Below are 27079 nucleotides of genomic sequence, written 5' to 3'. Positions count from 1 at the left end.
GAACTCGCGTGTTTAGAGCCCAATGGAATAGCAGTCCATCGCCTTAACCACGCCGTCCTCGATTTAAAACTGGTTTAATTATTTTGCCTGAATTTGTGATTAAAACAATCCGGTTAAAACGACGTAGGCGAGATTCGAAATCGCGTGTTTAGGGCCCAATGTATCAGCATTCCATCGCCTTAACCACTCGGCCATCCCTTCCGGGATTTAAAGGAGTTATGTCATTTTACTGCATTTGTGTTCAAAATAAAACGGATAAAACGACGGAGGCGAGATTCGAACCCTCGCGGGCAGAGCTTAATGGATTAGCAGTCCATCGCCTTAACCACCCTGTCCTCGATTTAAAACTGGTTAAATTATTTTGCCTGAATTTGTGATTAAAACAATCCGGTTAAAACGACGGAGGCGAGATTCGAACTCGCGCGGGCAGAGCCCAATGGATTAGCAGTCCGTCTCCTTTAACCACCCTGTCCCCGATTTAAAACTGGTTTAATTATTTTGCCTGAATTTGTGATTAAAACAATCCGGTTAAAACGACGGAGGCGAGATTCGAACTCGCGTGTTTAGGGCCCAATGTATTAGCAATCCATCGCCTTAACAACTCGGCCATCCCTTTCGATATTAAAACGAGTTAAATCATTTTGACTGCATTTGTGTTCAAAACAAAACGGATAAAACGACGGAGGCGAGATTCGAACTCGCGCGGGCAGAGCCCAATGGATTAGCAGTCCATCACCTTAACCACCTTGTCCTCGATTTAAAACTGGTTCAATTATTTTGCCTGAATTTGTAATTAAAACAAGTTGGGAAAACCAAAATATTACCTCTCCGTGTCAAGAAGATTATATAAACTTAAGTATCCAATGAAAACGTTATTATGTTTCTGAGTTGGGGTTTCCCATTTTTGTTGTTGTTTTGAAAAATATATCGCTATTCACGGGCCTTGATAGATATAGGAGGCAATGAATGAAATATATCACAATGCACGGGCCTTGATAGATATAGGAGGCAATGAATGAAATATATCGCATGCACGGGCCTTGGTAGATATAGGAGGCAATGATAATCTCTCTCTTTGCACGAGAGGTTTATCTTTAATATTTAAATAAATATAATTATTTTTAATTATTTTAATCTTCAATAATTAACATTAATAATAGTTAAATCGTTTAAAATAAAGTTATACCTATTATCTTCTCAAACTTTGCTAATATTGACGTTTAAAGTGAAGGGTACCCCTCTTGCCCGCGTTTTTCAAATTTTGGGGTATATATACGATTCGTTTCCATTATAATAGTAAGGAAAAAGCGCAATTGCGAAAACCTTTGGTGGCGATCCCACCTTAGGGAGGCTAGACGTTTCTCGTAACCCTAGCTGATCGCCGCGTATATCGTAAAACCAAACGATGATAATGGAGTAGAAGCCAATGATACAGATTGGTGTCTATGTGGAATAGACGGAAGACCAGTGGATGGTGGTGTTAGAAGCTAGTGTAAGTGCAGACTGGTGTCAATGTGGGATTGACAAAGAACAGAAGATGCTGGTGATTAGAAGCCAGTAAGTACAGACTGGTGTCCGTGTGGGATGGACGAAGACCAGAAGATGGTGGTTTGAGAACTCAAGTAGAGGAGCCATTTCCGTGACTGTGAAAGCAGTTCGGAAATGGCGAACACGTTTGCTCCGATACGGAAACTGCGAACGCGGTCACGTGGGTGTAACAACGGACAGACAGACAGACACACAGACACACACACACAGACACGGCCGTTACAGAACCTCTCCTGGACTACGTCACACGTAGAGGTAACAATCCGGTTAAAACGACGGAGGCGAGATTCGAACTCGCGCGGGCAGAGCCCAATGGATTAGCAGTCCGTCGCCTTTAATCACCCTGTCCCCGATTTAAAACTGGTTTAATTATTTTGCCTGAATTTGTGATTAAAACAATCCAGTAAAAACGACGGAGGCGAGATTCGAACTCGCGCGGGCAGAGTCCAATGCATTAGCAGTCCATCGCCCTAACCACTCGGCCACCCCGTCCTTGATTTAAAACTGGTTTAATTATTTTGCCTGAATTTGTGATTAAAACAATCCGGTTAAAACGACGGAGGCGAGATTCGAACTCGCGTGTTTAGAGCCCAATGTACCAGCATTCCATCGCCTTAACCACTCGGCCATCCCTTCCGGGTAGAGGACTGCAAAGGCTTTGGTAAAACTCCAACTCCATAGAAAGCCAAGGGACTCCCTCATTTTTGGTCGGAGTTGGAGTTGGGTAAAATAAATAATTTGGCTTTGGGTGGCTTTGGGAATATTATCTCTGAAATGGAACGGAGTCGGAAGGGAGTGGAAATATTTCGAAAACTTATCCGGGAGTCGGCCGGGACTGGATTATTGTTGGATTCAGGTGGCTTTGGCTGGCGTTGGCATTTATAGTATCCAAATGGAGTTGGTGGCATTAAGAGCCAGCCTTATTTTATTCAACTGGACGGAGGCGAGATTCGAACTCGCGTGTTTAGAGCCCAATGTACCAGCATTCCATCGCCTTAACCACTCGGCCACCCCTTCCGGGATTTAAAGGAGTTAAATCATTTTGACTGCATTTGTGTTCAAAACAAAACGGATAAAAAGACGGAGGCGAGATTCGAACTCGCGCGGGCAGAGCCCAATGGATTAGCAGTCCATCGCCTTAACCACCCTGTCCTCGATTTAAAACTGGTTCTATTATTTTGCCTGAATTTGTGATTAAAACAATCCGGTTTAAACGACGGAGGCGAGATTCGAACTCGCGCGGGCAGAGCCCAATGGATTAGCAGTCCAACGCCTTAACCATCCGGTCCTCGATTTAAAACCGGTTTAATTATTTTGCCTGAATTTGTGATTAAAACAATCCGGTTAAACCTACGGAGGCGAGATTCGAACTCGCGTGTTTAGGGCCCAATGTATTAGCAATCCATCGCCTTAACAACTCGGCCATCCCTTCCGATATTAAAACGAGTTAAATCATTTTGACTGCATTTGTGTTCAAAACAAAACGGATAAAACGACGGAGGCGAGATTCGAACTCGCGCGGGCAGAGCCCAATGGATTAGCAGTCCATCGCCTTAACCACTCGGCCACCCCGTCCTCGATTTAAAACTGGTTTAATTATTTTGCCTGAATTTGTGATTATAACAATCCGGTTAAAACGACGGAGGCGAGATTCGAACTCGCGCGGGCAGAGCCCAATGGATTAGCAGTCCATCGCCTTAACCACTCAGCCACCCCGTCCTCGATTTAAAACTGGTTTAATTATTTCGCCTGAATTTGTGATTAAAACAATCCGGTTAAAACGACGGAGGCGAGATTCGAACTCGCGTGTTTAGAGCCCAATGTATCAGCATTCCATCGCCTTAACCACTCGGCCACCCCTTCCGGGATTTAAAGGAGTTAAATCATTTTGACTGCATTTGTGTTCAAAACAAAACGGATAAAAAGACGGAGGCGAGATTCGAACTCGCGCGGGCAGAGCCCAATGGATTAGCAGTCCATCGCCTTAACCACCCTGTCCTCGATTTAAAACTGGTTCTATTATTTTGCCTGAATTTGTGATTAAAACAATCCGGTTTAAACGACGGAGGCGAGATTCGAACTCGCGCGGGCAGAGCCCAATGGATTAGCAGTCCAACGCCTTAACCATCCGGTCCTCGATTTAAAACCGGTTTAATTATTTTGCCTGAATTTGTGATTAAAACAATCCGGTTAAAACTACGGAGGCGAGATTCGAACTCGCGTGTTTAGAGCCCAATGTATCAGCATTCCATCGCCTTAACCACTCGGCCATCCCTTCCGGGATTTGAAGGAGTTAAATCATTTTGACTGCATTTGTGTTCAAAACAAAACGGATAAAACGACGGAGGCGAGATTCGAACTCGCGCGGGCAGAGTCCAATGGATTAGCAGTCCATCGCCTTAACCACTCGGCCACCCCGTCCTCGATTTAAAACTGGTTTAATTATTTTGCCTGAACTTGTGATTATAACAATCCGGTTAAAACGACGGATTCGAGATTCGAACTCGCGTGTTTAGAGCCCAATGTATCAGCAATCCATCGCCTTAACCACTCGGAAATCCCTTCCGGGATTTAAACGAGTTTAATCCGTTTGCCTGCATTTGTGTTCAAAACAAAACAGATAAAACGACGGAGGCGAGATTCGAACTCGCGCGGGCAGAGCCCAATGGAATAGCAGTCCATCGCCTTAACCCCTCGGCCATCCCTTCCTCGATTTAACCGAGTTTAATCATTTTGACTGCATTTGTGTTCAAAACAAAACGGATAAAACGACGGAGGCGAGATTCGAACTCGCGCGGGCAGAGCCCAATGGATTAGCAGTCCATCGCCTTTATCACTCGGCCACCCCGTCCGTGATTTAAAACTGGTTTAATTATTTTGCCTGAATTTGTTATTATAACAATCCGGTTAAAACGACGGAGGCGAGATTCGAACTCGCGTGTTTAGAGCCCAATATATCAGCATTCCATCGCCTTAACCACTCGCCCATCCCTTCCGGGATTTAAAGGAGTTAAATCATTTTGACTGCATTTGTGTTCAAAACAAAACGGATAAAACGACGGAGGCGAGATTCGACCTCGCGCGGGCAGAGCCCAATGGATTAGCAGTCCATCGCCTTAACCACTCAGCCACCCCGTCCTCGATTTAAAACTGGTTTAATTATTTTGCCTGAATTTGTGATTAAAACAATCCGGTTAAAACGACGGAGGCGAGATTCGAACTCGCGTGTTTAGAGCCCAATGTATCAGCATTCCATCGCCTTAACCACTCGGCCACCCCTTCCGGGATTTAAAGGAGTTAAATCATTTTGACTGCATTTGTGTTCAAAACAAAACGGATAAAAAGACGGAGGCGAGATTCGAACTCGCGCGGGCAGAGCCCAATGGATTAGCAGTCCATCGCCTTAACCACCCTGTCCTCGATTTAAAACTGGTTCTATTATTTTGCCTGAATTTGTGATTAAAACAATCCGGTTAAAACGACGGAGGCGAGATTCGAACTCGCGTGTTTAGGGCCCAATGTATTAGCAATCCATCGCCTTAACAACTCGGCCATCCCTTAAGATATTAAAACGAGTTAAATCATTTTGACTGCATTTGTGTTCAAAACAAAACGGATAAAACGACGGAGGCGAGATTCGAACTCGCGCGGGCAGAGCCCAATGGATTAGCAGTCCATCGCCTTAACCACTCGGCCACCCCGTCCTCGATTTAAAACTGGTTTAATTATTTTGCCTGAATTTGTGATTATAACAATCCGGTTAAAACGACGGAGGCGAGATTCGAACTCGCGTGTTTAGAGCCCAATGTATCAGCATTCCATCGCCTTAACCACTCGGCCACCCCTTCCGGGATTTAAAGGAGTTAAATCATTTTGACTGCATTTGTGTTCAAAACAAAACGGATAAAAAGACGGAGGCGAGATTCGAACTCGCGCGGGCAGAGCCCAATGGATTAGCAGTCCATCGCCTTAACCACCCTGTCCTCGATTTAAAACTGGTTCTATTATTTTGCCTGAATTTGTGATTAAAACAATCCGGTTTAAACGACGGAGGCGAGATTCGAACTCGCGCGGGCAGAGCCCAATGGATTAGCAGTCCAACGCCTTAACCATCCGGTCCTCGATTTAAAACCGGTTTAATTATTTTGCCTGAATTTGTGATTAAAACAATCCGGTTAAAACTACGGAGGCGAGATTCGAACTCGCGTGTTTAGAGCCCAATGTATCAGCATTCCATCGCCTTAACCACTCGGCCATCCCTTCCGGGATTTGAAGGAGTTAAATCATTTTGACTGCATTTGTGTTCAAAACAAAACGGATAAAACGACGGAGGCGAGATTCGAACTCGCGCGGGCAGAGTCCAATGGATTAGCAGTCCATCGCCTTAACCACTCGGCCACCCCGTCCTCGATTTAAAACTGGTTTAATTATTTTGCCTGAACTTGTGATTATAACAATCCGGTTAAAACGACGGATTCGAGATTCGAACTCGCGTGTTTAGAGCCCAATGTATCAGCAATCCATCGCCTTAACCACTCGGAAATCCCTTCCGGGATTTAAACGAGTTTAATCCGTTTGCCTGCATTTGTGTTCAAAACAAAACAGATAAAACGACGGAGGCGAGATTCGAACTCGCGCGGGCAGAGCCCAATGGAATAGCAGTCCATCGCCTTAACCCCTCGGCCATCTCTTCCTCGATTTAACCGAGTTTAATCATTTTGACTGCATTTGTGTTCAAAACAAAACGGATAAAACGACGGAGGCGAGATTCGAACTCGCGCGGGCAGAGCCCAATGGATTAGCAGTCCATCGCCTTTATCACTCGGCCACCCCGTCCGTGATTTAAAACTGGTTTAATTATTTTGCCTGAATTTGTTATTATAACAATCCGGTTAAAACGACGGAGGCGAGATTCGAACTCGCGTGTTTAGAGCCCAATATATCAGCATTCCATCGCCTTAACCACTCGCCCATCCCTTCCGGGATTTAAAGGAGTTAAATCATTTTGACTGCATTTGTGTTCAAAACAAAACGGATAAAACGACGGAGGCGAGATTCGACCTCGCGCGGGCAGAGCCCAATGGATTAGCAGTCCATCGCCTTAACCACTCAGCCACCCCGTCCTCGATTTAAAACTGGTTTAATTATTTTGCCTGAATTTGTGATTAAAACAATCCGGTTAAAACGACGGAGGCGAGATTCGAACTCGCGTGTTTAGAGCCCAATGTATCAGCATTCCATCGCCTTAACCACTCGGCCACCCCTTCCGGGATTTAAAGGAGTTAAATCATTTTGACTGCATTTGTGTTCAAAACAAAACGGATAAAAAGACGGAGGCGAGATTCGAACTCGCGCGGGCAGAGCCCAATGGATTAGCAGTCCATCGCCTTAACCACCCTGTCCTCGATTTAAAACTGGTTCTATTATTTTGCCTGAATTTGTGAATAAAACAATCCGGTTAAAACGACGGAGGCGAGATTCGAACTCGCGCGGGCAGAGCCCAATGGATTAGCAGTCCAACGCCTTAACCATCCGGTCCTCGATTTAAAACTGGTTTAATTATTTTGCCTGAATTTGTGATTAAAACAATCCGGTTAAAACGACGGAGGCGAGATTCGAACTCGCGCGGGCAGAGCCCAATGGATTAGCAGTCCATCGCCTTAACCACCCTGTCCTCGATTTAAAACTGGTTCTATTATTTTGCCTGAATTTGTGATTAAAACAATCCGGTTGAAACGACGGAGGCGAGATTCGAACTCGCGCGGGCAGAGCCCAATGGATTAGCAGTCCAACGCCTTAACCATCCGGTCCTCGATTTAAAACTGATTTAATTATTTTGCCTGAATTTGTGATTAAAACAATCCGGTTAAAACGACGGAGGCGAGATTCGAACTCGCGTGTTTAGGGCCCAATGTATTAGCAATCCATCGCCTTAACAACTCGGCCATCCCTTCCTCGATTTAACCGAGTTTAATCATTTTGACTGCATTTGTGTTCAAAACAAAACGGATAAAACGACGGAGGCGAGATTCGAACTCGCGCGGGCAGAGCCCAATGGATTAGCAGTCCATCGCCTTAACCACTCGGCCACCCCGTCCTCGATTTAAAACTGGTTTAATTATTTTGCCTGAATTTGTGATTAAAACAATCCGGTTAAAACGACGTAGGCGAGATTCGAACTCGCGTGTTAAGAGCCCAATGTATCAGCAATCCATCGCCTTAACCACTCGGTAATCCCTTCCGGGATTTAAACGAGTTTAATCATTTTGCCTGCATTTGTGTTCAAAACAAAACAGATAAAACGACGGAGGCGAGATTCGCACTCGCGCGGGCAGAGCCCAATGGAATAGCAGTCCATCGCCTTAACCCCTCGGCCATCCCTTCCTCGATTTAACCGAGTTTAATCATTTTGACTGCATTTGTGTTCAAAACAAAACGGATAAAACGACGAAGGCGAGATTCGAACTCGCGCGGGCAGAGCCCAATGGATTAGCAGTCCAACGCCTTAACCATCCGGTCCTCGATTTAAAACTGGTTTAATTATTTTGCCTGAATTTGTGATTAAAACAATCCGGTTAAAACGACGGAGGCGAGATTCGAACTCGCGTGTTTAGGGCCCAATGTATTAGCAATCCATCGCCTTAACAACTCGGCCATCCCTTCCTCGATTTAACCGAGTTTAATCATTTTGACTGCATTTGTGTTCAAAACAAAACGGATAAAACGACGGAGGCGAGATTCGAACTCGCGCGGGCAGAGCCCAATTGATTAGCAGTCCATCGCCTTAACCACTCGGCCACCCCGTCCTCGATTTAAAACTGGTTTAATTATTTTGCCTGAATTTGTGATTAAAACAATCCGGTTAAAACGACGTAGGCGAGATTCGAACTCGCGTGTTAAGAGCCCAATGTATCAGCAATCCATCGCCTTAACCACTCGGTAATCCCTTCCGGGATTTAAACGAGTTTAATCATTTTGCCTGCATTTGTGTTCAAAACAAAACAGATAAAACGACGGAGGCGAGATTCGAACTCGCGCGGGCAGAGCCCAATGGAATAGCAGTCCATCGCCTTAACCCCTCGGCCATCCCTTCCTCGATTTAACCGAGTTTAATCATTTTGACTGCATTTGTGTTCAAAACAAAACGGATAAAACGACGGAGGCGAGATTCGAACTCGCGCGGGCAGAGCCCAATGGATTAGCAGTCCATCGCCTTTATCACTCGGCCACCCCGTCCTTGATTTAAAACTGGTTTAATTATTTTGCCTGAATTTGTGATTATAACAATCCGGTTAAAACGACGGAGGCGAGATTCGAACTCGCGTGTTTAGAGCCCAATATATCAGCATTCCATCGCCTTAACCACTCGGCCATCCCTTCCGGGATTTAAAGGAGTTAAATCATTTTGACTGCATTTGTGTTCAAAACAAAACGAATAAAAAGACGGAGGCGAGATTCGAACTCGCGCGGGCAGAGTCCAATGGATTAGCAGTCCATCGCCTTAACCACCCTGTCCTCGATTTAAAACTGGTTCTATTATTTTGCCTGAATTTGTGATTAAAACAATCCGGTTAAAACGACGGAGGCGAGATTCGAACTCGCGCGGGCAGAGCCCAATGGATTAGCAGTCCAACGCCTTAACCATCCGGTCCTCGATTTAAAACTGGTTTAATTATTTTGCCTGAATTTGTGATTAAAACAATCCGGTTAAAACGACGGAGGCGAGATTCGAACTCGCGTGTTTAGGGCCCAATGTATTAGCAATCCATCGCCTTAACAACTCGGCCATCCCTTCCGATATTAAAACGAGTTAAATCATTTTGACTGCATTTGTGTTCAAAACAAAACGGATAAAACGACGGAGGCGAGATTCGAACTCGCGCGGGCAGAGTCCAATGGATTAGCAGTCCATCGCCTTAACCACTCGGCCACCCCGTCCTCGATTTAAAACTGGTTTAATTATTTTGCCTGAACTTGTGATTATAACAATCCGGTTAAAACGACGGATTCGAGATTCGAACTCGCGTGTTTAGAGCCCAATGTATCAGCAATCCATCGCCTTAACCACTCGGAAATCCCTTCCGGGATTTAAACGAGTTTAATCCGTTTGCCTGCATTTGTGTTCAAAACAAAACAGATAAAACGACGGAGGCGAGATTCGAACTCGCGCGGGCAGAGCCCAATGGAATAGCAGTCCATCGCCTTAACCCCTCGGCCATCCCTTCCTCGATTTAACCGAGTTTAATCATTTTGACTGCATTTGTGTTCAAAACAAAACGGATAAAACGACGGAGGCGAGATTCGAACTCGCGCGGGCAGAGCCCAATGGATTAGCAGTCCATCGCCTTTATCACTCGGCCACCCCGTCCATGATTTAAAACTGGTTTAATTATTTTGCCTGAATTTGTTATTATAACAATCCGGTTAAAACGACGGAGGCGAGATTCGAACTCGCGTGTTTAGAGCCCAATATATCAGCATTCCATCGCCTTAACCACTCGGCCATCCCTTCCGGGATTTAAAGGAGTTAAATCATTTTGACTGCATTTGTGTTCAAAACAAAACGGATAAAACGACGGAGGCTAGATTCGACCTCGCGCGGGCAGAGCCCAATGGATTAGCAGTCCATCGCCTTAACCACTCAGCCACCCCGTCCTCGATTTAAAACTGGTTTAATTATTTTGCCTGAATTTGTGATTAAAACAATCCGGTTAAAACGACGGAGGCGAGATTCGAACTCGCGTGTTTAGAGCCCAATGTATCAGCATTCCATCGCCTTAACCACTCGGCCACCCCTTCCGGGATTTAAAGGAGTTAAATCATTTTGACTGCATTTGTGTTCAAAACAAAACGGATAAAAAGACGGAGGCGAGATTCGAACTCGCGCGGGCAGAGCCCAATGGAATAGCAGTCCATCGCCTTAACCCCTCGGCCATCCCTTCCTCGATTTAACCGAGTTTAATCATTTTGACTGCATTTGTGTTCAAAACAAAACGGATAAAACGACGGAGGCGAGATTCGAACTCGCGCGGGCAGAGCCCAATGGATTAGCAGTCCATCGCCTTTATCACTCGGCCACCCCGTCCTTGATTTAAAACTGGTTTAATTATTTTGCCTGAATTTGTGATTATAACAATCCGGTTAAAACGACGGAGGCGAGATTCGAACTCGCGTGTTTAGAGCCCAATATATCAGCATTCCATCGCCTTAACCACTCGGCCATCCCTTCCGGGATTTAAAGGAGTTAAATCATTTTGACTGCATTTGTGTTCAAAACAAAACGGATAAAAAGACGGAGGCGAGATTCGAACTCGCGCGGGCAGAGTCCAATGGATTAGCAGTCCATCGCCTTAACCACCCTGTCCTCGATTTAAAACTGGTTCTATTATTTTGCCTGAATTTGTGATTAAAACAATCCGGTTAAAACGACGGAGGCGAGATTCGAACTCGCGCGGGCAGAGCCCAATGGATTAGCAGTCCAACGCCTTAACCATCCGGTCCTCGATTTAAAACTGGTTTAATTATTTTGCCTGAATTTGTGATTAAAACAATCCGGTTAAAACGACGGAGGCGAGATTCGAACTCGCGTGTTTAGGGCCCAATGTATTAGCAATCCATCGCCTTAACAACTCGGCCATCCCTTCCGATATTAAAACGAGTTAAATCATTTTGACTGCATTTGTGTTCAAAACAAAACGGATAAAACGACGGAGGCGAGATTCGAACTCGCGCGGGCAGAGTCCAATGGATTAGCAGTCCATCGCCTTAACCACTCGGCCACCCCGTCCTCGATTTAAAACTGGTTTAATTATTTTGCCTGAACTTGTGATTATAACAATCCGGTTAAAACGACGGATTCGAGATTCGAACTCGCGTGTTTAGAGCCCAATGTATCAGCAATCCATCGCCTTAACCACTCGGAAATCCCTTCCGGGATTTAAACGAGTTTAATCCGTTTGCCTGCATTTGTGTTCAAAACAAAACAGATAAAACGACGGAGGCGAGATTCGAACTCGCGCGGGCAGAGCCCAATGGAATAGCAGTCCATCGCCTTAACCCCTCGGCCATCCCTTCCTCGATTTAACCGAGTTTAATCATTTTGACTGCATTTGTGTTCAAAACAAAACGGATAAAACGACGGAGGCGAGATTCGAACTCGCGCGGGCAGAGCCCAATGGATTAGCAGTCCATCGCCTTTATCACTCGGCCACCCCGTCCATGATTTAAAACTGGTTTAATTATTTTGCCTGAATTTGTTATTATAACAATCCGGTTAAAACGACGGAGGCGAGATTCGAACTCGCGTGTTTAGAGCCCAATATATCAGCATTCCATCGCCTTAACCACTCGGCCATCCCTTCCGGGATTTAAAGGAGTTAAATCATTTTGACTGCATTTGTGTTCAAAACAAAACGGATAAAACGACGGAGGCTAGATTCGACCTCGCGCGGGCAGAGCCCAATGGATTAGCAGTCCATCGCCTTAACCACTCAGCCACCCCGTCCTCGATTTAAAACTGGTTTAATTATTTTGCCTGAATTTGTGATTAAAACAATCCGGTTAAAACGACGGAGGCGAGATTCGAACTCGCGTGTTTAGAGCCCAATGTATCAGCATTCCATCGCCTTAACCACTCGGCCACCCCTTCCGGGATTTAAAGGAGTTAAATCATTTTGACTGCATTTGTGTTCAAAACAAAACGGATAAAAAGACGGAGGCGAGATTCGAACTCGCGCGGGCAGAGCCCAATGGATTAGCAGTCCATCGCCTTAACCACCCTGTCCTCGATTTAAAACTGGTTCTATTATTTTGCCTGAATTTGTGAATAAAACAATCCGGTTAAAACGACGGAGGCGAGATTCGAACTCGCGCGGGCAGAGCCCAATGGATTAGCAGTCCAACGCCTTAACCATCCGGTCCTCGATTTAAAACTGGTTTAATTATTTTGCCTGAATTTGTGATTAAAACAATCCGGTTAAAACGACGGAGGCGAGATTCGAACTCGCGCGGGCAGAGCCCAATGGATTAGCAGTCCAACGCCTTAACCATCCGGTCCTCGATTTAAAACTGGTTTAATAATTTTGCCTGAATTTGTGATTAAAACAATCCGGTTAAAACGACGGAGGCGAGATTCGAACTCGCGTGTTTAGGGCCCAATGTATTAGCAATCCATCGCCTTAACAACTCGGCCATCCCTTCCGATATTAAAACGAGTTAAATCATTTTGACTGCATTTGTGTTCAAAACAAAACGGATAAAACGACGGAGGCGAGATTCGAACTCGCGCGGGCAGAGCCCAATGGATTAGCAGTCCATCGCCTTAACCACTCGGCCACCCCGTCCTCGATTTAAAACTGGTTTAATTATTTTGCCTGAATTTGTGATTATAACAATCCGGTTAAAACGACAGAGGCGAGATTCGAACTCGCGTGTTTAGAGCCCAATGTATCAGCATTCCATCGCCTTAACCACTCGGCCATCCCTTCCGGGATTTGAAGGAGTTAAATCATTTTGACTGCATTTGTGTTCAAAACAAAACGGATAAAACGACGGAGGCGAGATTCGAACTCGCGCGGGCAGAGCCCAATGGATTAGCAGTCCATCGCCTTAACCACTCAGCCACCCCGTCCTCGATTTAAAACTGGTTTAATTATTTTGCCTGAATTTGTGATTAAAACAATCCGGTTAAAACGACGGAGGCGAGATTCGAACTCGCGTGTTTAGAGCCCAATGTATCAGCATTCCATCGCCTTAACCACTCGGCCACCCCTTCCGGGATTTAAAGGAGTTAAATCATTTTGACTGCATTTGTGTTCAAAACAAAACGGATAAAAAGACGGAGGCGAGATTCGAACTCGCGCGGGCAGAGCCCAATGGATTAGCAGTCCATCGCCTTAACCAACCTGTCCTCGATTCAAAACTGGTTCTATTATTTTGCCTGAATTTGTGATTAAAACAATCCGGTTAAAACGACGGAGGCGACATTCGAACTCGCGCGGGCAGAGCCCAATGGATTAGCAGTCCATCGCCTTAACCACTCGGCCACCCCGTCCTCGATTTAAAACTGGTTTAATTATTTTGCCTGAATTTGTGATTATAACAATCCGGTTAAAACGACGGAGGCGAGATTCGAACTCGCGTGTTTAGAGCCCAATATATCAGCATTCCATCGCCTTAACCACTCGGCCATCCCTTCCGGGATTTAAAGGAGTTAAATCATTTTGACTGCATTTGTGTTCAAAACAAAACGGATAAAACGACGGAGGCGAGATTCGACCTCGCGCGGGCAGAGCCCAATGGATTAGCAGTCCATCGCCTTAACCACTCAGCCACCCCGTCCTCGATTTAAAACTGGTTTAATTATTTTGCCTGAATTTGTGATTAAAACAATCCGGTTAAAACGACGGAGGCGAGATTCGAACTCGCGTGTTTAGAGCCCAATGTATCAGCATTCCATCGCCTTAACCACTCGGCCACCCCTTCCGGGATTTAAAGGAGTTAAATCATTTTGACTGCATTTGTGTTCAAAACAAAACGGATAAAAAGACGGAGGCGAGATTCGAACTCGCGCGGGCAGAGCCCAATGGATTAGCAGTCCATCGCCTTAACCACCCTGTCCTCGATTTAAAACTGGTTCTATTATTTTGCCTGAATTTGTGAATAAAACAATCCGGTTAAAACGACGGAGGCGAGATTCGAACTCGCGCGGGCAGAGCCCAATGGATTAGCAGTCCAACGCCTTAACCATCCGGTCCTCGATTTAAAACTGGTTTAATTATTTTGCCTGAATTTGTGATTAAAACAATCCGGTTAAAACGACGGAGGCGAGATTCGAACTCGCGCGGGCAGAGCCCAATGGATTAGCAGTCCAACGCCTTAACCATCCGGTCCTCGATTTAAAACTGGTTTAATTATTTTGCCTGAATTTGTGATTAAAACAATCCGGTTAAAACGACGGAGGCGAGATTCGAACTCGCGTGTTTAGGGCCCAATGTATTAGCAATCCATCGCCTTAACAACTCGGCCATCCCTTCCGATATTAAAACGAGTTAAATCATTTTGACTGCATTTGTGTTCAAAACAAAACGGATAAAACGACGGAGGCGAGATTCGAACTCGCGCGGGCAGAGCCCAATGGATTAGCAGTCCATCGCCTTAACCACTCGGCCACCCTGTCCTCGATTTAAAACTGGTTTAATTATTTTGCCTGAATTTGTGATTATAACAATCCGGTTAAAACGACAGAGGCGAGATTCGAACTCGCGTGTTTAGAGCCCAATGTATCAGCATTCCATCGCCTTAACCACTCGGCCATCCCTTCCGGGATTTGAAGGAGTTAAATCATTTTGACTGCATTTGTGTTCAAAACAAAACGGATAAAACGACGGAGGCGAGATTCGAACTCGCGCGGGCAGAGCCCAATGGATTAGCAGTCCATCGCCTTAACCACTCAGCCACCCCGTCCTCGATTTAAAACTGGTTTAATTATTTTGCCTGAATTTGTGATTAAAACAATCCGGTTAAAACGACGGAGGCGAGATTCGAACTCGCGTGTTTAGAGCCCAATGTATCAGCATTCCATCGCCTTAACCACTCGGCCACCCCTTCCGGGATTTAAAGGAGTTAAATCATTTTGACTGCATTTGTGTTCAAAACAAAACGGATAAAAAGACGGAGGCGAGATTCGAACTCGCGCGGGCAGAGCCCAATGGATTAGCAGTCCATCGCCTTAACCAACCTGTCCTCGATTCAAAACTGGTTCTATTATTTTGCCTGAATTTGTGATTAAAACAATCCGGTTAAAACGACGGAGGCGACATTCGAACTCGCGCGGGCAGAGCCCAATGGATTAGCAGTCCATCGCCTTAACCACTCGGCCACCCCGTCCTCGATTTAAAACTGGTTTAATTATTTTGCCTGAATTTGTGATTATAACAATCCGGTTAAAACGACGGAGGCGAGATTCGAACTCGCGTGTTTAGAGCCCAATATATCAGCATTCCATCGCCTTAACCACTCGGCCATCCCTTCCGGGATTTAAAGGAGTTAAATCATTTTGACTGCATTTGTGTTCAAAACAAAACGGATAAAAAGACGGAGGCGAGATTCGAACTCGCGCGGGTAGAGTCCAATGGATTAGCAGTCCATCGCCTTAACCACCCTGTCCTCGATTTAAAACTGGTTCTATTATTTTGCCTGAATTTGTGATTAAAACAATCCGGTTAAAACGACGGAGGCGAGATTCGAACTCGCGCGGGCAGAGCCCAATGGATTAGCAGTCCAACGCCTTAACCATCCGGTCCTCGATTTAAAACTGGTTTAATTATTTTGCCTGAATTTGTGATTAAAACAATCCGGTTAAAACGACGGAGGCGAGATTCGAACTCGCGCGGGCAGAGCCCAATGGATTAGCAGTCCAACACCTTAACCATCCGGTCCTCGATTTAAAACTGGTTTAATTATTTTGCCTGAATTTGTGATTATAACAATCCGGTTAAAACGACGGAGGCGAGATTCGAACTCGCGTGTTTAGAGCCCAATATATCAGCATTCCATCGCCTTAACCACTCGGCCATCCCTTCCGGGATTTAAAGGAGTTAAATCATTTTGACTGCATTTGTGTTCAAAACAAAACGGATAAAAAGACGGAGGCGAGATTCGAACTCGCGCGCGCAGAGTCCAATGGATTAGCAGTCCATCGCCTTAACCACCCTGTCCTCGATTTAAAACTGGTTCTATTATTTTGCCTGAATTTGTGATTAAAACAATCCGGTTAAAACGACGGAGGCGAGATTCGAACTCGCGCGGGCAGAGCCCAATGGATTAGCAGTCCAACGCCTTAACCATCCGGTCCTCGATTTAAAACTGGTTTAATTATTTTGCCTGAATTTGTGATTAAAACAATCCGGTTAAAACGACGGAGGCGAGATTCGAACTCGCGTGTTTAGGGCCCAATGTATTAGCAATCCATCGCCTTAACAACTCGGCCATCCCTTCCGATATTAAAACGAGTTAAATCATTTTGACTGCATTTGTGTTCAAAACAAAACGGATAAAACGACGGAGGCGAGATTCGAACTCGCGCGGGCAGAGTCCAATGGATTAGCAGTCCATCGCCTTAACCACTCGGCCACCCCGTCCTCGATTTAAAACTGGTTTAATTATTTTGCCTGAACTTGTGATTATAACAATCCGGTTAAAACGACGGATTCGAGATTCGAACTCGCGTGTTTAGAGCCCAATGTATCAGCAATCCATCGCCTTAACCACTCGGAAATCCCTTCCGGGATTTAAACGAGTTTAATCCGTTTGCCTGCATTTGTGTTCAAAACAAAACAGATAAAACGACGGAGGCGAGATTCGAACTCGCGCGGGCAGAGCCCAATGGAATAGCAGTCCATCGCCTTAACCCCTCGGCCATCCCTTCCTCGATTTAACCGAGTTTAATCATTTTGACTGCATTTGTGTTCAAAACAAAACGGATAAAACGACGGAGGCGAGATTCGAACTCGCGCGGGCAGAGCCCAATGGATTAGCAGTCCATCGCCTTTATCACTCGGCCACCCCGTCCGTGATTTAAAACTGGTTTAATTATTTTGCCTGAATTTGTTATTATAACAATCCGGTTAAAACGACGGAGGCGAGATTCGAACTCGCGTGTTTAGAGCCCAATATATCAGCATTCCATCGCCTTAACCACTCGGCCATCCCTTCCGGGATTTAAAGGAGTTAAATCATTTTGACTGCATTTGTGTTCAAAACAAAACGGATAAAACGACGGAGGCGAGATTCGACCTCGCGCGGGCAGAGCCCAATGGATTAGCAGTCCATCGCCTTAACCACTCAGCCACCCCGTCCTCGATTTAAAACTGGTTTAATTATTTTGCCTGAATTTGTGATTAAAACAATCCGGTTAAAACGACGGAGGCGAGATTCGAACTCGCGTGTTTAGAGCCCAATGTATCAGCATTCCATCGCCTTAACCACTCGGCCACCCCTTCCGGGATTTAAAGGAGTTAAATCATTTTGACTGCATTTGTGTTCAAAACAAAACGGATAAAAAGACGGAGGCGAGATTCGAACTCGCGCGGGCAGAGCCCAATGGATTAGCAGTCCATCGCCTTAACCACCCTGTCCTCGATTTAAAACTGGTTCTATTATTTTGCCTGAATTTGTGAATAAAACAATCCGGTTAAAACGACGGAGGCGAGATTCGAACTCGCGCGGGCAGAGCCCAATGGATTAGCAGTCCAACGCCTTAACCATCCGGTCCTCGATTTAAAACTGGTTTAATTATTTTGCCTGAATTTGTGATTAAAACAATCCGGTTAAAACGACGGAGGCGAGATTCGAACTCGCGCGGGCAGAGCCCAATGGATTAGCAGTCCAACGCCTTAACCATCCGGTCCTCGATTTAAAACTGGTTTAATTATTTTGCCTGAATTTGTGATTAAAACAATCCGGTTAAAACGACGGAGGCGAGATTCGAACTCGCGTGTTTAGGGCCCAATGTATTAGCAATCCATCGCCTTAACAACTCGGCCATCCCTTCCGATATTAAAACGAGTTAAATCATTTTGACTGCATTTGTGTTCAAAACAAAACGGATAAAACGACGGAGGCGAGATTCGAACTCGCGCGGGCAGAGCCCAATGGATTAGCAGTCCATCGCCTTAACCACTCGGCCACCCCGTCCTCGATTTAAAACTGGTTTAATTATTTTGCCTGAATTTGTGTTTATAACAATCCGGTTAAAACGACAGAGGCGAGATTCGAACTCGCGTGTTTAGAGCCCAATGTATCAGCATTCCATCGCCTTAACCACTCGGCCATCCCTTCCGGGATTTGAAGGAGTTAAATCATTTTGACTGCATTTGTGTTCAAAACAAAACGGATAAAACGACGGAGGCGAGATTCGAACTCGCGCGGGCAGAGCCCAATGGATTAGCAGTCCATCGCCATAACCACTCAGCCACCCCGTCCTCGATTTAAAACTGGTTTAATTATTTTGCCTGAATTTGTGATTAAAACAATCCGGTTAAAACGACGGAGGCGAGATTCGAACTCGCGTGTTTAGAGCCCAATGTATCAGCATTCCATCGCCTTAACCACTCGGCCACCCCTTCCGGGATTTAAAGGAGTTAAATCATTTTGACTGCATTTGTGTTCAAAACAAAACGGATAAAAAGACGGAGGCGATATTCGAACTCGCGCGGGCAGAGCCCAATGGATTAGCAGTCCATCGCCTTAACCAACCTGTCCTCGATTCAAAACTGGTTCTATTATTTTGCCTGAATTTGTGATTAAAACAATCCGGTTAAAACGACGGAGGCGACATTCGAACTCGCGCGGGCAGAGCCCAATGGATTAGCAGTCCATCGCCTTAACCACTCGGCCACCCCGTCCTCGATTTAAAACTGGTTTAATTATTTTGCCTGAATTTGTGATTATAACAATCCGGTTAAAACGACGGAGGCGAGATTCGAACTCGCGTGTTTAGAGCCCAATATATCAGCATTCCATCGCCTTAACCACTCGGCCATCCCTTCCGGGATTTAAAGGAGTTAAATCATTTTGACTGCATTTGTGTTCAAAACAAAACGGATAAAAAGACCGAGGCGAGATTCGAACTCGCGCGGGTAGAGTCCAATGGATTAGCAGTCCATCGCCTTAACCACCCTGTCCTCGATTTAAAACTGGTTCTATTATTTTGCCTGAATTTGTGATTAAAACAATCCGGTTAAAACGACGGAGGCGAGATTCGAACTCGCGCGGGCAGAGCCCAATGGATTAGCAGTCCAACGCCTTAACCATCCGGTCCTCGATTTAAAACTGGTTTAATTATTTTGCCTGAATTTGTGATTAAAACAATCCGGTTAAAACGACGGAGGCGAGATTCGAACTCGCGCGGGCAGAGCCCAATGGATTAGCAGTCCAACACCTTAACCATCCGGTCCTCGATTTAAAACTGGTTTAATTATTTTGCCTGAATTTGTGATTATAACAATCCGGTTAAAACGACGGAGGCGAGATTCGAACTCGCGTGTTTAGGGCCCAATGTATTAGCAATCCATCGCCTTAACAACTCGGCCATCCCTTCCGATATTAAAACGAGTTAAATCATTTTGACTGCATTTGTGTTCAAAACAAAACGGATAAAACGACGGAGGCGAGAATCGAACTCGCGCGGGCAGAGTCCAATGGATTAGCAGTTCATCGCCTTAACCACTCGGCCACCCCGTCCTCGATTTAAAACTGGTTTAATTATTTTGCCTGAACTTGTGATTATAACAATCCGGTTAAAACGACGGATTCGAGATTCGAACTCGCGTGTTTAGAGCCCAATGTATCAGCAATCCATCGCCTTAACCACTCGGAAATCCCTTCCGGGATTTAAACGAGTTTAATCCGTTTGCCTGCATTTGTGTTCAAAACAAAACAGATAAAACGACGGAGGCGAGATTCGAACTCGCGCGGGCAGAGCCCAATGGAATAGCAGTCCATCGCCTTAACCCCTCGGCCATCCCTTCCTCGATTTAACCGAGTTTAATCATTTTGACTGCATTTGTGTTCAAAACAAAACGGATAAAACGACGGAGGCGAGATTCGAACTCGCGCGGGCAGAGCCCAATGGATTAGCAGTCCATCGCCTTTATCACTCGGCCACCCCGTCCGTGATTTAAAACTGGTTTAATTATTTTGCCTGAATTTGTTATTATAACAATCCGGTTAAAACGACGAAGGCGAGATTCGAACTCGCGTGTTTAGAGCCCAATGTATTAGCAATCCATCGCCTTAACAACTCGGCCATCCCTTCCGATATTAAAACGAGTTAAATCATTTTGACTGCATTTGTGTTCAAAACAAAACGGATAAAACGACGGAGGCGAGATTCGAACTCGCGCGGGCAGAGCCCAATGGATTAGCAGTCCATCGCCTTAACCACTCGGCCACCCCGTCCTCGATTTAAAACTGGTTTAATTATTTTGCCTGAATTTGTGATTATAACAATCCGGTTAAAACGACAGAGGCGAGATTCGAACTCGCGTGTTTAGAGCCCAATGTATCAGCATTCCATCGCCTTAACCACTCGGCCATCCCTTCCGGGATTTAAAGGAGTTAAATCATTTTGACTGCATTTGTGTTCAAAACAAAACGGATAAAACGACGGAGGCGAGATTCGACCTCGCGCGGGCAGAGCCCAATGGATTAGCAGTCCATCGCCTTAACCACTCAGCCACCCCGTCCTCGATTTAAAACTGGTTTAATTATTTTGCCTGAATTTGTGATTAAAACAATCCGGTTAAAACGACGGAGGCGAGATTCGAACTCGCGTGTTTAGAGCCCAATGTATCAGCATTCCATCGCCTTAACCACTCGGCCACCCCTTCCGGGATTTAAAGGAGTTAAATCATTTTGACTGCATTTGTGTTCAAAACAAAACGGATAAAAAGACGGAGGCGAGATTCGAACTCGCGCGGGCAGAGCCCAATGGATTAGCAGTCCATCGCCTTAACCACCCTGTCCTCGATTTAAAACTGGTTCTATTATTTTGCCTGAATTTGTGAATAAAACAATCCGGTTAAAACGACGGAGGCGAGATTCGAACTCGCGCGGGCAGAGCCCAATGGATTAGCAGTCCAACGCCTTAACCATCCGGTCCTCGATTTAAAACTGGTTTAATTATTTTGCCTGAATTTGTGATTAAAACAATCCGGTTAAAACGACGGAGGCGAGATTCGAACTCGCGCGGGCAGAGCCCAATGGATTAGCAGTCCAACGCCTTAACCATCCGGTCCTCGATTTAAAACTGGTTTAATTATTTTGCCTGAATTTGTGATTAAAACAATCCGGTTAAAACGACGGAGGCGAGATTCGAACTCGCGTGTTTAGGGCCCAATGTATTAGCAATCCATCGCCTTAACAACTCGGCCATCCCTTCCGATATTAAAACGAGTTAAATCATTTTGACTGCATTTGTGTTCAAAACAAAACGGATAAAACGACGGAGGCGAGATTCGAACTCGCGCGGGCAGAGCCCAATGGATTAGCAGTCCATCGCCTTAACCACTCGGCCACCCCGTCCTCGATTTAAAACTGGTTTAATTATTTTGCCTGAATTTGTGATTATAACAATCCGGTTAAAACGACAGAGGCGAGATTCGAACTCGCGTGTTTAGAGCCCAATGTATCAGCATTCCATCGCCTTAACCACTCGGCCATCCCTTCCGGGATTTGAAGGAGTTAAATCATTTTGACTGCATTTGTGTTCAAAACAAAACGGATAAAACGACGGAGGCGAGATTCGAACTCGCGCGGGCAGAGCCCAATGGATTAGCAGTCCATCGCCTTAACCACTCAGCCACCCCGTCCTCGATTTAAAACTGGTTTAATTATTTTGCCTGAATTTGTGATTAAAACAATCCGGTTAAAACGACGGAGGCGAGATTCGAACTCGCGTGTTTAGAGCCCAATGTATCAGAATTCCATCGCCTTAACCACTCGGCCACCCCTTCCGGGATTTAAAGGAGTTAAATCATTTTGACTGCATTTGTGTTCAAAACAAAACGGATAAAAAGACGGAGGCGAGATTCGAACTCGCGCGGGCAGAGCCCAATGGATTAGCAGTCCATCGCCTTAACCAACCTGTCCTCGATTCAAAACTGGTTCTATTATTTTGCCTGAATTTGTGATTAAAACAATCCGGTTAAAACGACGTAGGCGACATTCGAACTCGCGCGGGCAGAGCCCAATGGATTAGCAGTCCATCGCCTTAACCACTCGGCCACCCCGTCCTCGATTTAAAACTGGTTTAATTATTTTGCCTGATTTTGTGATTAAAACAATCCGGTTAAAACGACGTAGGCGAGATTCGAACTCGCGTGTTAAGAGCCCAATGTATCAGCAATCCATCGCCTTAACCACTCGGAAATCCCTTCCGGGATTTAAACGAGTTTAATCATTTTGCCTGCATTTGTGTTCAAAACAAAACAGATAAAACGACGGAGGCGAGATTCGAACTCGCGCGGGCAGAGCCCAATGGAATAGCAGTCCATCGCCTTAACCCCTCGGCCATCCCTTCCTCGATTTAACCGAGTTTAATCATTTTGACTGCATTTGTGTTCAAAACAAAACCGATAAAACGACGGAGGCGAGATTCGAACTCGCGCGGGCAGAGCCCAATGGATTAGCAGTCCATCGCCTTTATCACTCGGCCACCCCGTCCTTGATTTAAAACTGGTTTAATTATTTTGCCTGAATTTGTGATTATAACAATCCGGTTAAAACGACGGAGGCGAGATTCGAACTCGCGTGTTTAGAGCCCAATATATCAGCATTCCATCGCCTTAACCACTCGGCCATCCCTTCCGGGATTTAAAGGAGTTAAATCATTTTGACTGCATTTGTGTTCAAAACAAAACGGATAAAACGACTGAGGCGAGATTCGAACTCGCGCGGGCAGAGCCCAATGGATTAGCAGTCCATCGCCTTTATCACTCGGCCACCCCGTCCTTGATTTAAAACTGGTTTAATTATTTTGCCTGAATTTGTGATTATAACAATCCGGTTAAAACGACGGAGGCGAGATTCGAACTCGTGTGTTTAGAGCCCAATGTATCAGCATTCCATCGCCTTAACCACTCGGCCATCCCTTCCGGGATTTAAAGGAGTTAAATCATTTTGAGTGCATTTGTGTTCAAAACAAAACGGATAAAACGACGGAGGCGAGATTCGAACTCGCGCGGGCAGAGCCCGATGGATTAGCAGTCCATCGCCTTTATCACTCGGCCACCCCGTCCTTGATTTAAAACTGGTTTAATTATTTTGCCTGAATTTGTGATTATAACAATCCGGTTAAAACGACGGAGGCGAGATTCGAACTCGTGTGTTTAGAGCCCAATGTATCAGCATTCCATCGCCTTAACCACTCGGCCATCCCTTCCGGGATTTAAAGGAGTTAAATCATTTTGAGTGCATTTGTGTTCAAAACAAAACGGATAAAACGACGGAGGCGAGATTCGAACTCGCGCGGGCAGAGCCCAATGGATTAGCAGTCCATCGCCTTAACCACCCTGTCCTCGATTTAAAACTGGTTCAATTATTTTGCCTGAATTTGTGATTAAAACAATCCGATTAAAACGACTGAGGCGAGATTCGAACTCGCGCGGGCAGAGCCCAATGGATTAGCAGTCCATCGCCTTTATCACTCGGCCACCCCGTCCTTGATTTAAAACTGGTTTAATTATTTTGCCTGAATTTGTGATTATAACAATCCGGTTAAAACGACGGAAGCGAGATTCGAACTCGCGTGTTTTGAGCCCAATGTATCAGTATTCCATCGCCTTAACCACTCGGCCATCCCTTCCGGGATTTAAAGGAGTTAAATCATTTTGACTGCATTTGTGTTCAAAACAAAACGGATAAAACGACGGAGGCGAGATTCGAACTCGCGCGGGCAGAGCCCAATGGAATAGCAGTCCATCGCCTTAACCCCTCGGCCATCCCTTCCTCGATTTAACCGAGTTTAATCATTTTGACTGCATTTGTGTTCAAAACAAAACGGATAAAACGACGGAGGCGAGATTCGAACTCGCGCGGGCAGAGCCCAATGGATTAGCAGTCCATCGCCTTTATCACTCGGCCACCCCGTCCTTGATTTAAAACTGGTTTAATTATTTTGCCTGAATTTGTGATTATAACAATCCGGTTAAAACGACGGAGGCGAGATTCGAACTCGCGTGTTTAGAGCCCAATATATCAGCATTCCATCGCCTTAACCACTCGGCCATCCCTTCCGGGATTTAAAGGAGTTAAATCATTTTGACTGCATTTGTGTTCAAAACAAAACGGATAAAACGACTGAGGCGAGATTCGAACTCGCGCGGGCAGAGCCCAATGGATTAGCAGTCCATCGCCTTTATCACTCGGCCACCCCGTCCTTGATTTAAAACTGGTTTAATTATTTTGCCTGAATTTGTGATTATAACAATCCGGTTAAAACGACGGAGGCGAGATTCGAACTCGTGTGTTTAGAGCCCAATGTATCAGCATTCCATCGCCTTAACCACTCGGCCATCCCTTCCGGGATTTAAAGGAGTTAAATCATTTTGAGTGCATTTGTGTTCAAAACAAAACGGATAAAACGACGGAGGCGAGATTCGAACTCGCGCGGGCAGAGCCCAATGGATTAGCAGTCCATCGCCTTAACCACTCGGCCACCCCGTCCTCGATTTAAAACTGGTTTAATTATTTTGCCTGAATTTGTGATTATAACAATCCGGTTAAAACGACAGAGGCGAGATTCGAACTCGCGTGTTTAGAGCCCAATGTATCAGCATTCCATCGCCTTAACCACTCGGCCATCCCTTCCGGGATTTGAAGGAGTTAAATCATTTTGACTGCATTTGTGTTCAAAACAAAACGGATAAAACGACGGAGGCGAGATTCGAACTCGCGCGGGCAGAGCCCAATGGATTAGCAGTCCATCGCCTTAACCACTCAGCCACCCCGTCCTCTATTTAAAACTGGTTTAATTATTTTGCCTGAATTTGTGATTAAAACAATCCGGTTAAAACGACGGAGGCGAGATTCGAACTCGCGTGTTTAGAGCCCAATGTATCAGCATTCCATCGCCTTAACCACTCGGCCACCCCTTCCGGGATTTAAAGGAGTTAAATCATTTTGACTGCATTTGTGTTCAAAACAAAACGGATAAAAAGACGGAGGCGAGATTCGAACTCGCGCGGGCAGAGCCCAATGGATTAGCAGTCCATCGCCTTAACCAACCTGTCCTCGATTCAAAACTGGTTCTATTATTTTGCCTGAATTTGTGATTAAAACAATCCGGTTAAAACGACGTAGGCGACATTCGAACTCGCGCGGGCAGAGCCCAATGGATTAGCAGTCCATCGCCTTAACCACTCGGCCACCCCGTCCTCGATTTAAAACTGGTTTAATTATTTTGCCTGATTTTGTGATTAAAACAATCCGGTTAAAACGACGTAGGCGAGATTCGAACTCGCGTGTTAAGAGCCCAATGTATCAGCAATCCATCGCCTTAACCACTCGGAAATCCCTTCCGGGATTTAAACGAGTTTAATCATTTTGCCTGCATTTGTGTTCAAAACAAAACAGATAAAACGACGGAGGCGAGATTCGAACTCGCGCGGGCAGAGCCCAATGGAATAGCAGTCCATCGCCTTAACCCCTCGGCCATCCCTTCCTCGATTTAACCGAGTTTAATCATTTTGACTGCATTTGTGTTCAAAACAAAACCGATAAAACGACGGAGGCGAGATTCGAACTCGCGCGGGCAGAGCCCAATGGATTAGCAGTCCATCGCCTTTATCACTCGGCCACCCCGTCCTTGATTTAAAACTGGTTTAATTATTTTGCCTGAATTTGTGATTATAACAATCCGGTTAAAACGACGGAGGCGAGATTCGAACTCGCGTGTTTAGAGCCCAATATATCAGCATTCCATCGCCTTAACCACTCGGCCATCCCTTCCGGGATTTAAAGGAGTTAAATCATTTTGACTGCATTTGTGTTCAAAACAAAACGGATAAAACGACTGAGGCGAGATTCGAACTCGCGCGGGCAGAGCCCAATGGATTAGCAGTCCATCGCCTTTATCACTCGGCCACCCCGTCCTTGATTTAAAACTGGTTTAATTATTTTGCCTGAATTTGTGATTATAACAATCCGGTTAAAACGACGGAGGCGAGATTCGAACTCGTGTGTTTAGAGCCCAATGTATCAGCATTCCATCGCCTTAACCACTCGGCCATCCCTTCCGGGATTTAAAGGAGTTAAATCATTTTGAGTGCATTTGTGTTCAAAACAAAACGGATAAAACGACGGAGGCGAGATTCGAACTCGCGCGGGCAGAGCCCGATGGATTAGCAGTCCATCGCCTTTATCACTCGGCCACCCCGTCCTTGATTTAAAACTGGTTTAATTATTTTGCCTGAATTTGTGATTATAACAATCCGGTTAAAACGACGGAGGCGAGATTCGAACTCGTGTGTTTAGAGCCCAATGTATCAGCATTCCATCGCCTTAACCACTCGGCCATCCCTTCCGGGATTTAAAGGAGTTAAATCATTTTGAGTGCATTTGTGTTCAAAACAAAACGGATAAAACGACGGAGGCGAGATTCGAACTCGCGCGGGCAGAGCCCAATGGATTAGCAGTCCATCGCCTTAACCACCCTGTCCTCGATTTAAAACTGGTTCAATTATTTTGCCTGAATTTGTGATTAAAACAATCCGATTAAAACGACTGAGGCGAGATTCGAACTCGCGCGGGCAGAGCCCAATGGATTAGCAGTCCATCGCCTTTATCACTCGGCCACCCCGTCCTTGATTTAAAACTGGTTTAATTATTTTGCCTGAATTTGTGATTATAACAATCCGGTTAAAACGACGGAAGCGAGATTCGAACTCGCGTGTTTTGAGCCCAATGTATCAGTATTCCATCGCCTTAACCACTCGGCCATCCCTTCCGGGATTTAAAGGAGTTAAATCAT

At 45.4% G+C, this 27079-nt stretch overlaps 65 non-coding genes across 65 annotated transcripts; all 65 read right to left on the bottom strand.

Moving 5' to 3' along the window:
- Nucleotides 1–1958: 1958 nt before the first annotated feature.
- Nucleotides 1959–2040, bottom strand: TRNAS-GCU (transfer RNA serine (anticodon GCU)). The gene has a single exon. It is a non-coding gene; the product is annotated as a tRNA-Ser (tRNA).
- A 1001-nt stretch (nucleotides 2041–3041) lies between these two features.
- Nucleotides 3042–3123, bottom strand: TRNAS-GCU (transfer RNA serine (anticodon GCU)). Its single transcript has one exon. It is a non-coding gene; the product is annotated as a tRNA-Ser (tRNA).
- Nucleotides 3124–3185: 62 nt separating this feature from the next.
- On the bottom strand, nucleotides 3186–3267 carry TRNAS-GCU (transfer RNA serine (anticodon GCU)). Its single transcript has one exon. It is a non-coding gene; the product is annotated as a tRNA-Ser (tRNA).
- A 620-nt stretch (nucleotides 3268–3887) lies between these two features.
- Nucleotides 3888–3969, bottom strand: TRNAS-GCU (transfer RNA serine (anticodon GCU)). The gene has a single exon. It is a non-coding gene; the product is annotated as a tRNA-Ser (tRNA).
- Nucleotides 3970–4174: 205 nt separating this feature from the next.
- Nucleotides 4175–4256, bottom strand: TRNAS-GCU (transfer RNA serine (anticodon GCU)). Its single transcript has one exon. It is a non-coding gene; the product is annotated as a tRNA-Ser (tRNA).
- Nucleotides 4257–4317: 61 nt separating this feature from the next.
- Nucleotides 4318–4399, bottom strand: TRNAS-GCU (transfer RNA serine (anticodon GCU)). The gene has a single exon. It is a non-coding gene; the product is annotated as a tRNA-Ser (tRNA).
- Nucleotides 4400–4604: 205 nt separating this feature from the next.
- TRNAS-GCU (transfer RNA serine (anticodon GCU)) lies at nucleotides 4605–4686 on the bottom strand. The gene has a single exon. It is a non-coding gene; the product is annotated as a tRNA-Ser (tRNA).
- Nucleotides 4687–5170: 484 nt separating this feature from the next.
- Nucleotides 5171–5252, bottom strand: TRNAS-GCU (transfer RNA serine (anticodon GCU)). Its single transcript has one exon. It is a non-coding gene; the product is annotated as a tRNA-Ser (tRNA).
- A 620-nt stretch (nucleotides 5253–5872) lies between these two features.
- On the bottom strand, nucleotides 5873–5954 carry TRNAS-GCU (transfer RNA serine (anticodon GCU)). The gene has a single exon. It is a non-coding gene; the product is annotated as a tRNA-Ser (tRNA).
- Nucleotides 5955–6159: 205 nt separating this feature from the next.
- TRNAS-GCU (transfer RNA serine (anticodon GCU)) lies at nucleotides 6160–6241 on the bottom strand. The gene has a single exon. It is a non-coding gene; the product is annotated as a tRNA-Ser (tRNA).
- Nucleotides 6242–6302: 61 nt separating this feature from the next.
- Nucleotides 6303–6384, bottom strand: TRNAS-GCU (transfer RNA serine (anticodon GCU)). The gene has a single exon. It is a non-coding gene; the product is annotated as a tRNA-Ser (tRNA).
- A 205-nt stretch (nucleotides 6385–6589) lies between these two features.
- TRNAS-GCU (transfer RNA serine (anticodon GCU)) lies at nucleotides 6590–6671 on the bottom strand. Its single transcript has one exon. It is a non-coding gene; the product is annotated as a tRNA-Ser (tRNA).
- An 892-nt stretch (nucleotides 6672–7563) lies between these two features.
- TRNAS-GCU (transfer RNA serine (anticodon GCU)) lies at nucleotides 7564–7645 on the bottom strand. Its single transcript has one exon. It is a non-coding gene; the product is annotated as a tRNA-Ser (tRNA).
- Nucleotides 7646–7850: 205 nt separating this feature from the next.
- TRNAS-GCU (transfer RNA serine (anticodon GCU)) lies at nucleotides 7851–7932 on the bottom strand. Its single transcript has one exon. It is a non-coding gene; the product is annotated as a tRNA-Ser (tRNA).
- Nucleotides 7933–8272: 340 nt separating this feature from the next.
- On the bottom strand, nucleotides 8273–8354 carry TRNAS-GCU (transfer RNA serine (anticodon GCU)). The gene has a single exon. It is a non-coding gene; the product is annotated as a tRNA-Ser (tRNA).
- A 205-nt stretch (nucleotides 8355–8559) lies between these two features.
- Nucleotides 8560–8641, bottom strand: TRNAS-GCU (transfer RNA serine (anticodon GCU)). Its single transcript has one exon. It is a non-coding gene; the product is annotated as a tRNA-Ser (tRNA).
- Nucleotides 8642–8702: 61 nt separating this feature from the next.
- TRNAS-GCU (transfer RNA serine (anticodon GCU)) lies at nucleotides 8703–8784 on the bottom strand. The gene has a single exon. It is a non-coding gene; the product is annotated as a tRNA-Ser (tRNA).
- Nucleotides 8785–9404: 620 nt separating this feature from the next.
- Nucleotides 9405–9486, bottom strand: TRNAS-GCU (transfer RNA serine (anticodon GCU)). Its single transcript has one exon. It is a non-coding gene; the product is annotated as a tRNA-Ser (tRNA).
- A 205-nt stretch (nucleotides 9487–9691) lies between these two features.
- Nucleotides 9692–9773, bottom strand: TRNAS-GCU (transfer RNA serine (anticodon GCU)). Its single transcript has one exon. It is a non-coding gene; the product is annotated as a tRNA-Ser (tRNA).
- Nucleotides 9774–9834: 61 nt separating this feature from the next.
- TRNAS-GCU (transfer RNA serine (anticodon GCU)) lies at nucleotides 9835–9916 on the bottom strand. The gene has a single exon. It is a non-coding gene; the product is annotated as a tRNA-Ser (tRNA).
- A 205-nt stretch (nucleotides 9917–10121) lies between these two features.
- Nucleotides 10122–10203, bottom strand: TRNAS-GCU (transfer RNA serine (anticodon GCU)). The gene has a single exon. It is a non-coding gene; the product is annotated as a tRNA-Ser (tRNA).
- Nucleotides 10204–10408: 205 nt separating this feature from the next.
- Nucleotides 10409–10490, bottom strand: TRNAS-GCU (transfer RNA serine (anticodon GCU)). The gene has a single exon. It is a non-coding gene; the product is annotated as a tRNA-Ser (tRNA).
- Nucleotides 10491–10551: 61 nt separating this feature from the next.
- On the bottom strand, nucleotides 10552–10633 carry TRNAS-GCU (transfer RNA serine (anticodon GCU)). The gene has a single exon. It is a non-coding gene; the product is annotated as a tRNA-Ser (tRNA).
- Nucleotides 10634–11253: 620 nt separating this feature from the next.
- TRNAS-GCU (transfer RNA serine (anticodon GCU)) lies at nucleotides 11254–11335 on the bottom strand. Its single transcript has one exon. It is a non-coding gene; the product is annotated as a tRNA-Ser (tRNA).
- A 205-nt stretch (nucleotides 11336–11540) lies between these two features.
- Nucleotides 11541–11622, bottom strand: TRNAS-GCU (transfer RNA serine (anticodon GCU)). Its single transcript has one exon. It is a non-coding gene; the product is annotated as a tRNA-Ser (tRNA).
- A 61-nt stretch (nucleotides 11623–11683) lies between these two features.
- On the bottom strand, nucleotides 11684–11765 carry TRNAS-GCU (transfer RNA serine (anticodon GCU)). Its single transcript has one exon. It is a non-coding gene; the product is annotated as a tRNA-Ser (tRNA).
- A 205-nt stretch (nucleotides 11766–11970) lies between these two features.
- TRNAS-GCU (transfer RNA serine (anticodon GCU)) lies at nucleotides 11971–12052 on the bottom strand. Its single transcript has one exon. It is a non-coding gene; the product is annotated as a tRNA-Ser (tRNA).
- Nucleotides 12053–12808: 756 nt separating this feature from the next.
- Nucleotides 12809–12890, bottom strand: TRNAS-GCU (transfer RNA serine (anticodon GCU)). Its single transcript has one exon. It is a non-coding gene; the product is annotated as a tRNA-Ser (tRNA).
- Nucleotides 12891–13095: 205 nt separating this feature from the next.
- Nucleotides 13096–13177, bottom strand: TRNAS-GCU (transfer RNA serine (anticodon GCU)). Its single transcript has one exon. It is a non-coding gene; the product is annotated as a tRNA-Ser (tRNA).
- Nucleotides 13178–13518: 341 nt separating this feature from the next.
- On the bottom strand, nucleotides 13519–13600 carry TRNAS-GCU (transfer RNA serine (anticodon GCU)). Its single transcript has one exon. It is a non-coding gene; the product is annotated as a tRNA-Ser (tRNA).
- Nucleotides 13601–13805: 205 nt separating this feature from the next.
- On the bottom strand, nucleotides 13806–13887 carry TRNAS-GCU (transfer RNA serine (anticodon GCU)). The gene has a single exon. It is a non-coding gene; the product is annotated as a tRNA-Ser (tRNA).
- A 756-nt stretch (nucleotides 13888–14643) lies between these two features.
- TRNAS-GCU (transfer RNA serine (anticodon GCU)) lies at nucleotides 14644–14725 on the bottom strand. Its single transcript has one exon. It is a non-coding gene; the product is annotated as a tRNA-Ser (tRNA).
- A 205-nt stretch (nucleotides 14726–14930) lies between these two features.
- Nucleotides 14931–15012, bottom strand: TRNAS-GCU (transfer RNA serine (anticodon GCU)). Its single transcript has one exon. It is a non-coding gene; the product is annotated as a tRNA-Ser (tRNA).
- A 341-nt stretch (nucleotides 15013–15353) lies between these two features.
- Nucleotides 15354–15435, bottom strand: TRNAS-GCU (transfer RNA serine (anticodon GCU)). The gene has a single exon. It is a non-coding gene; the product is annotated as a tRNA-Ser (tRNA).
- A 1171-nt stretch (nucleotides 15436–16606) lies between these two features.
- Nucleotides 16607–16688, bottom strand: TRNAS-GCU (transfer RNA serine (anticodon GCU)). The gene has a single exon. It is a non-coding gene; the product is annotated as a tRNA-Ser (tRNA).
- A 205-nt stretch (nucleotides 16689–16893) lies between these two features.
- On the bottom strand, nucleotides 16894–16975 carry TRNAS-GCU (transfer RNA serine (anticodon GCU)). Its single transcript has one exon. It is a non-coding gene; the product is annotated as a tRNA-Ser (tRNA).
- A 61-nt stretch (nucleotides 16976–17036) lies between these two features.
- TRNAS-GCU (transfer RNA serine (anticodon GCU)) lies at nucleotides 17037–17118 on the bottom strand. Its single transcript has one exon. It is a non-coding gene; the product is annotated as a tRNA-Ser (tRNA).
- A 205-nt stretch (nucleotides 17119–17323) lies between these two features.
- Nucleotides 17324–17405, bottom strand: TRNAS-GCU (transfer RNA serine (anticodon GCU)). The gene has a single exon. It is a non-coding gene; the product is annotated as a tRNA-Ser (tRNA).
- A 756-nt stretch (nucleotides 17406–18161) lies between these two features.
- TRNAS-GCU (transfer RNA serine (anticodon GCU)) lies at nucleotides 18162–18243 on the bottom strand. The gene has a single exon. It is a non-coding gene; the product is annotated as a tRNA-Ser (tRNA).
- A 205-nt stretch (nucleotides 18244–18448) lies between these two features.
- Nucleotides 18449–18530, bottom strand: TRNAS-GCU (transfer RNA serine (anticodon GCU)). Its single transcript has one exon. It is a non-coding gene; the product is annotated as a tRNA-Ser (tRNA).
- A 341-nt stretch (nucleotides 18531–18871) lies between these two features.
- On the bottom strand, nucleotides 18872–18953 carry TRNAS-GCU (transfer RNA serine (anticodon GCU)). Its single transcript has one exon. It is a non-coding gene; the product is annotated as a tRNA-Ser (tRNA).
- A 756-nt stretch (nucleotides 18954–19709) lies between these two features.
- On the bottom strand, nucleotides 19710–19791 carry TRNAS-GCU (transfer RNA serine (anticodon GCU)). Its single transcript has one exon. It is a non-coding gene; the product is annotated as a tRNA-Ser (tRNA).
- Nucleotides 19792–19996: 205 nt separating this feature from the next.
- Nucleotides 19997–20078, bottom strand: TRNAS-GCU (transfer RNA serine (anticodon GCU)). The gene has a single exon. It is a non-coding gene; the product is annotated as a tRNA-Ser (tRNA).
- A 61-nt stretch (nucleotides 20079–20139) lies between these two features.
- TRNAS-GCU (transfer RNA serine (anticodon GCU)) lies at nucleotides 20140–20221 on the bottom strand. The gene has a single exon. It is a non-coding gene; the product is annotated as a tRNA-Ser (tRNA).
- Nucleotides 20222–20426: 205 nt separating this feature from the next.
- Nucleotides 20427–20508, bottom strand: TRNAS-GCU (transfer RNA serine (anticodon GCU)). The gene has a single exon. It is a non-coding gene; the product is annotated as a tRNA-Ser (tRNA).
- A 205-nt stretch (nucleotides 20509–20713) lies between these two features.
- On the bottom strand, nucleotides 20714–20795 carry TRNAS-GCU (transfer RNA serine (anticodon GCU)). The gene has a single exon. It is a non-coding gene; the product is annotated as a tRNA-Ser (tRNA).
- Nucleotides 20796–21551: 756 nt separating this feature from the next.
- Nucleotides 21552–21633, bottom strand: TRNAS-GCU (transfer RNA serine (anticodon GCU)). The gene has a single exon. It is a non-coding gene; the product is annotated as a tRNA-Ser (tRNA).
- Nucleotides 21634–21838: 205 nt separating this feature from the next.
- TRNAS-GCU (transfer RNA serine (anticodon GCU)) lies at nucleotides 21839–21920 on the bottom strand. The gene has a single exon. It is a non-coding gene; the product is annotated as a tRNA-Ser (tRNA).
- Nucleotides 21921–22261: 341 nt separating this feature from the next.
- On the bottom strand, nucleotides 22262–22343 carry TRNAS-GCU (transfer RNA serine (anticodon GCU)). Its single transcript has one exon. It is a non-coding gene; the product is annotated as a tRNA-Ser (tRNA).
- Nucleotides 22344–22548: 205 nt separating this feature from the next.
- On the bottom strand, nucleotides 22549–22630 carry TRNAS-GCU (transfer RNA serine (anticodon GCU)). Its single transcript has one exon. It is a non-coding gene; the product is annotated as a tRNA-Ser (tRNA).
- Nucleotides 22631–22691: 61 nt separating this feature from the next.
- TRNAS-GCU (transfer RNA serine (anticodon GCU)) lies at nucleotides 22692–22773 on the bottom strand. The gene has a single exon. It is a non-coding gene; the product is annotated as a tRNA-Ser (tRNA).
- A 205-nt stretch (nucleotides 22774–22978) lies between these two features.
- Nucleotides 22979–23060, bottom strand: TRNAS-GCU (transfer RNA serine (anticodon GCU)). The gene has a single exon. It is a non-coding gene; the product is annotated as a tRNA-Ser (tRNA).
- A 205-nt stretch (nucleotides 23061–23265) lies between these two features.
- On the bottom strand, nucleotides 23266–23347 carry TRNAS-GCU (transfer RNA serine (anticodon GCU)). Its single transcript has one exon. It is a non-coding gene; the product is annotated as a tRNA-Ser (tRNA).
- A 341-nt stretch (nucleotides 23348–23688) lies between these two features.
- On the bottom strand, nucleotides 23689–23770 carry TRNAS-GCU (transfer RNA serine (anticodon GCU)). Its single transcript has one exon. It is a non-coding gene; the product is annotated as a tRNA-Ser (tRNA).
- Nucleotides 23771–23975: 205 nt separating this feature from the next.
- On the bottom strand, nucleotides 23976–24057 carry TRNAS-GCU (transfer RNA serine (anticodon GCU)). The gene has a single exon. It is a non-coding gene; the product is annotated as a tRNA-Ser (tRNA).
- A 61-nt stretch (nucleotides 24058–24118) lies between these two features.
- TRNAS-GCU (transfer RNA serine (anticodon GCU)) lies at nucleotides 24119–24200 on the bottom strand. Its single transcript has one exon. It is a non-coding gene; the product is annotated as a tRNA-Ser (tRNA).
- A 205-nt stretch (nucleotides 24201–24405) lies between these two features.
- Nucleotides 24406–24487, bottom strand: TRNAS-GCU (transfer RNA serine (anticodon GCU)). Its single transcript has one exon. It is a non-coding gene; the product is annotated as a tRNA-Ser (tRNA).
- Nucleotides 24488–24692: 205 nt separating this feature from the next.
- On the bottom strand, nucleotides 24693–24774 carry TRNAS-GCU (transfer RNA serine (anticodon GCU)). The gene has a single exon. It is a non-coding gene; the product is annotated as a tRNA-Ser (tRNA).
- A 205-nt stretch (nucleotides 24775–24979) lies between these two features.
- On the bottom strand, nucleotides 24980–25061 carry TRNAS-GCU (transfer RNA serine (anticodon GCU)). The gene has a single exon. It is a non-coding gene; the product is annotated as a tRNA-Ser (tRNA).
- A 341-nt stretch (nucleotides 25062–25402) lies between these two features.
- Nucleotides 25403–25484, bottom strand: TRNAS-GCU (transfer RNA serine (anticodon GCU)). The gene has a single exon. It is a non-coding gene; the product is annotated as a tRNA-Ser (tRNA).
- A 205-nt stretch (nucleotides 25485–25689) lies between these two features.
- TRNAS-GCU (transfer RNA serine (anticodon GCU)) lies at nucleotides 25690–25771 on the bottom strand. The gene has a single exon. It is a non-coding gene; the product is annotated as a tRNA-Ser (tRNA).
- A 61-nt stretch (nucleotides 25772–25832) lies between these two features.
- On the bottom strand, nucleotides 25833–25914 carry TRNAS-GCU (transfer RNA serine (anticodon GCU)). Its single transcript has one exon. It is a non-coding gene; the product is annotated as a tRNA-Ser (tRNA).
- A 205-nt stretch (nucleotides 25915–26119) lies between these two features.
- Nucleotides 26120–26201, bottom strand: TRNAS-GCU (transfer RNA serine (anticodon GCU)). Its single transcript has one exon. It is a non-coding gene; the product is annotated as a tRNA-Ser (tRNA).
- A 205-nt stretch (nucleotides 26202–26406) lies between these two features.
- TRNAS-GCU (transfer RNA serine (anticodon GCU)) lies at nucleotides 26407–26488 on the bottom strand. Its single transcript has one exon. It is a non-coding gene; the product is annotated as a tRNA-Ser (tRNA).
- A 341-nt stretch (nucleotides 26489–26829) lies between these two features.
- TRNAS-GCU (transfer RNA serine (anticodon GCU)) lies at nucleotides 26830–26911 on the bottom strand. The gene has a single exon. It is a non-coding gene; the product is annotated as a tRNA-Ser (tRNA).
- Between the last annotated feature and the right edge of the window lie 168 nt (nucleotides 26912–27079).

This window comes from Phalangium opilio, unplaced genomic scaffold (genome assembly GCF_054372755.1).
Source record: "Phalangium opilio isolate 3A_F unplaced genomic scaffold, DU_Popi_V2 ptg000089l_1, whole genome shotgun sequence".
Taxonomy (NCBI): domain Eukaryota; kingdom Metazoa; phylum Arthropoda; class Arachnida; order Opiliones; family Phalangiidae; genus Phalangium; species Phalangium opilio.
The sequence above is the reverse complement of the archived record's forward strand: the minus strand, read 5'-3'. Positions and strand labels throughout refer to the sequence as shown.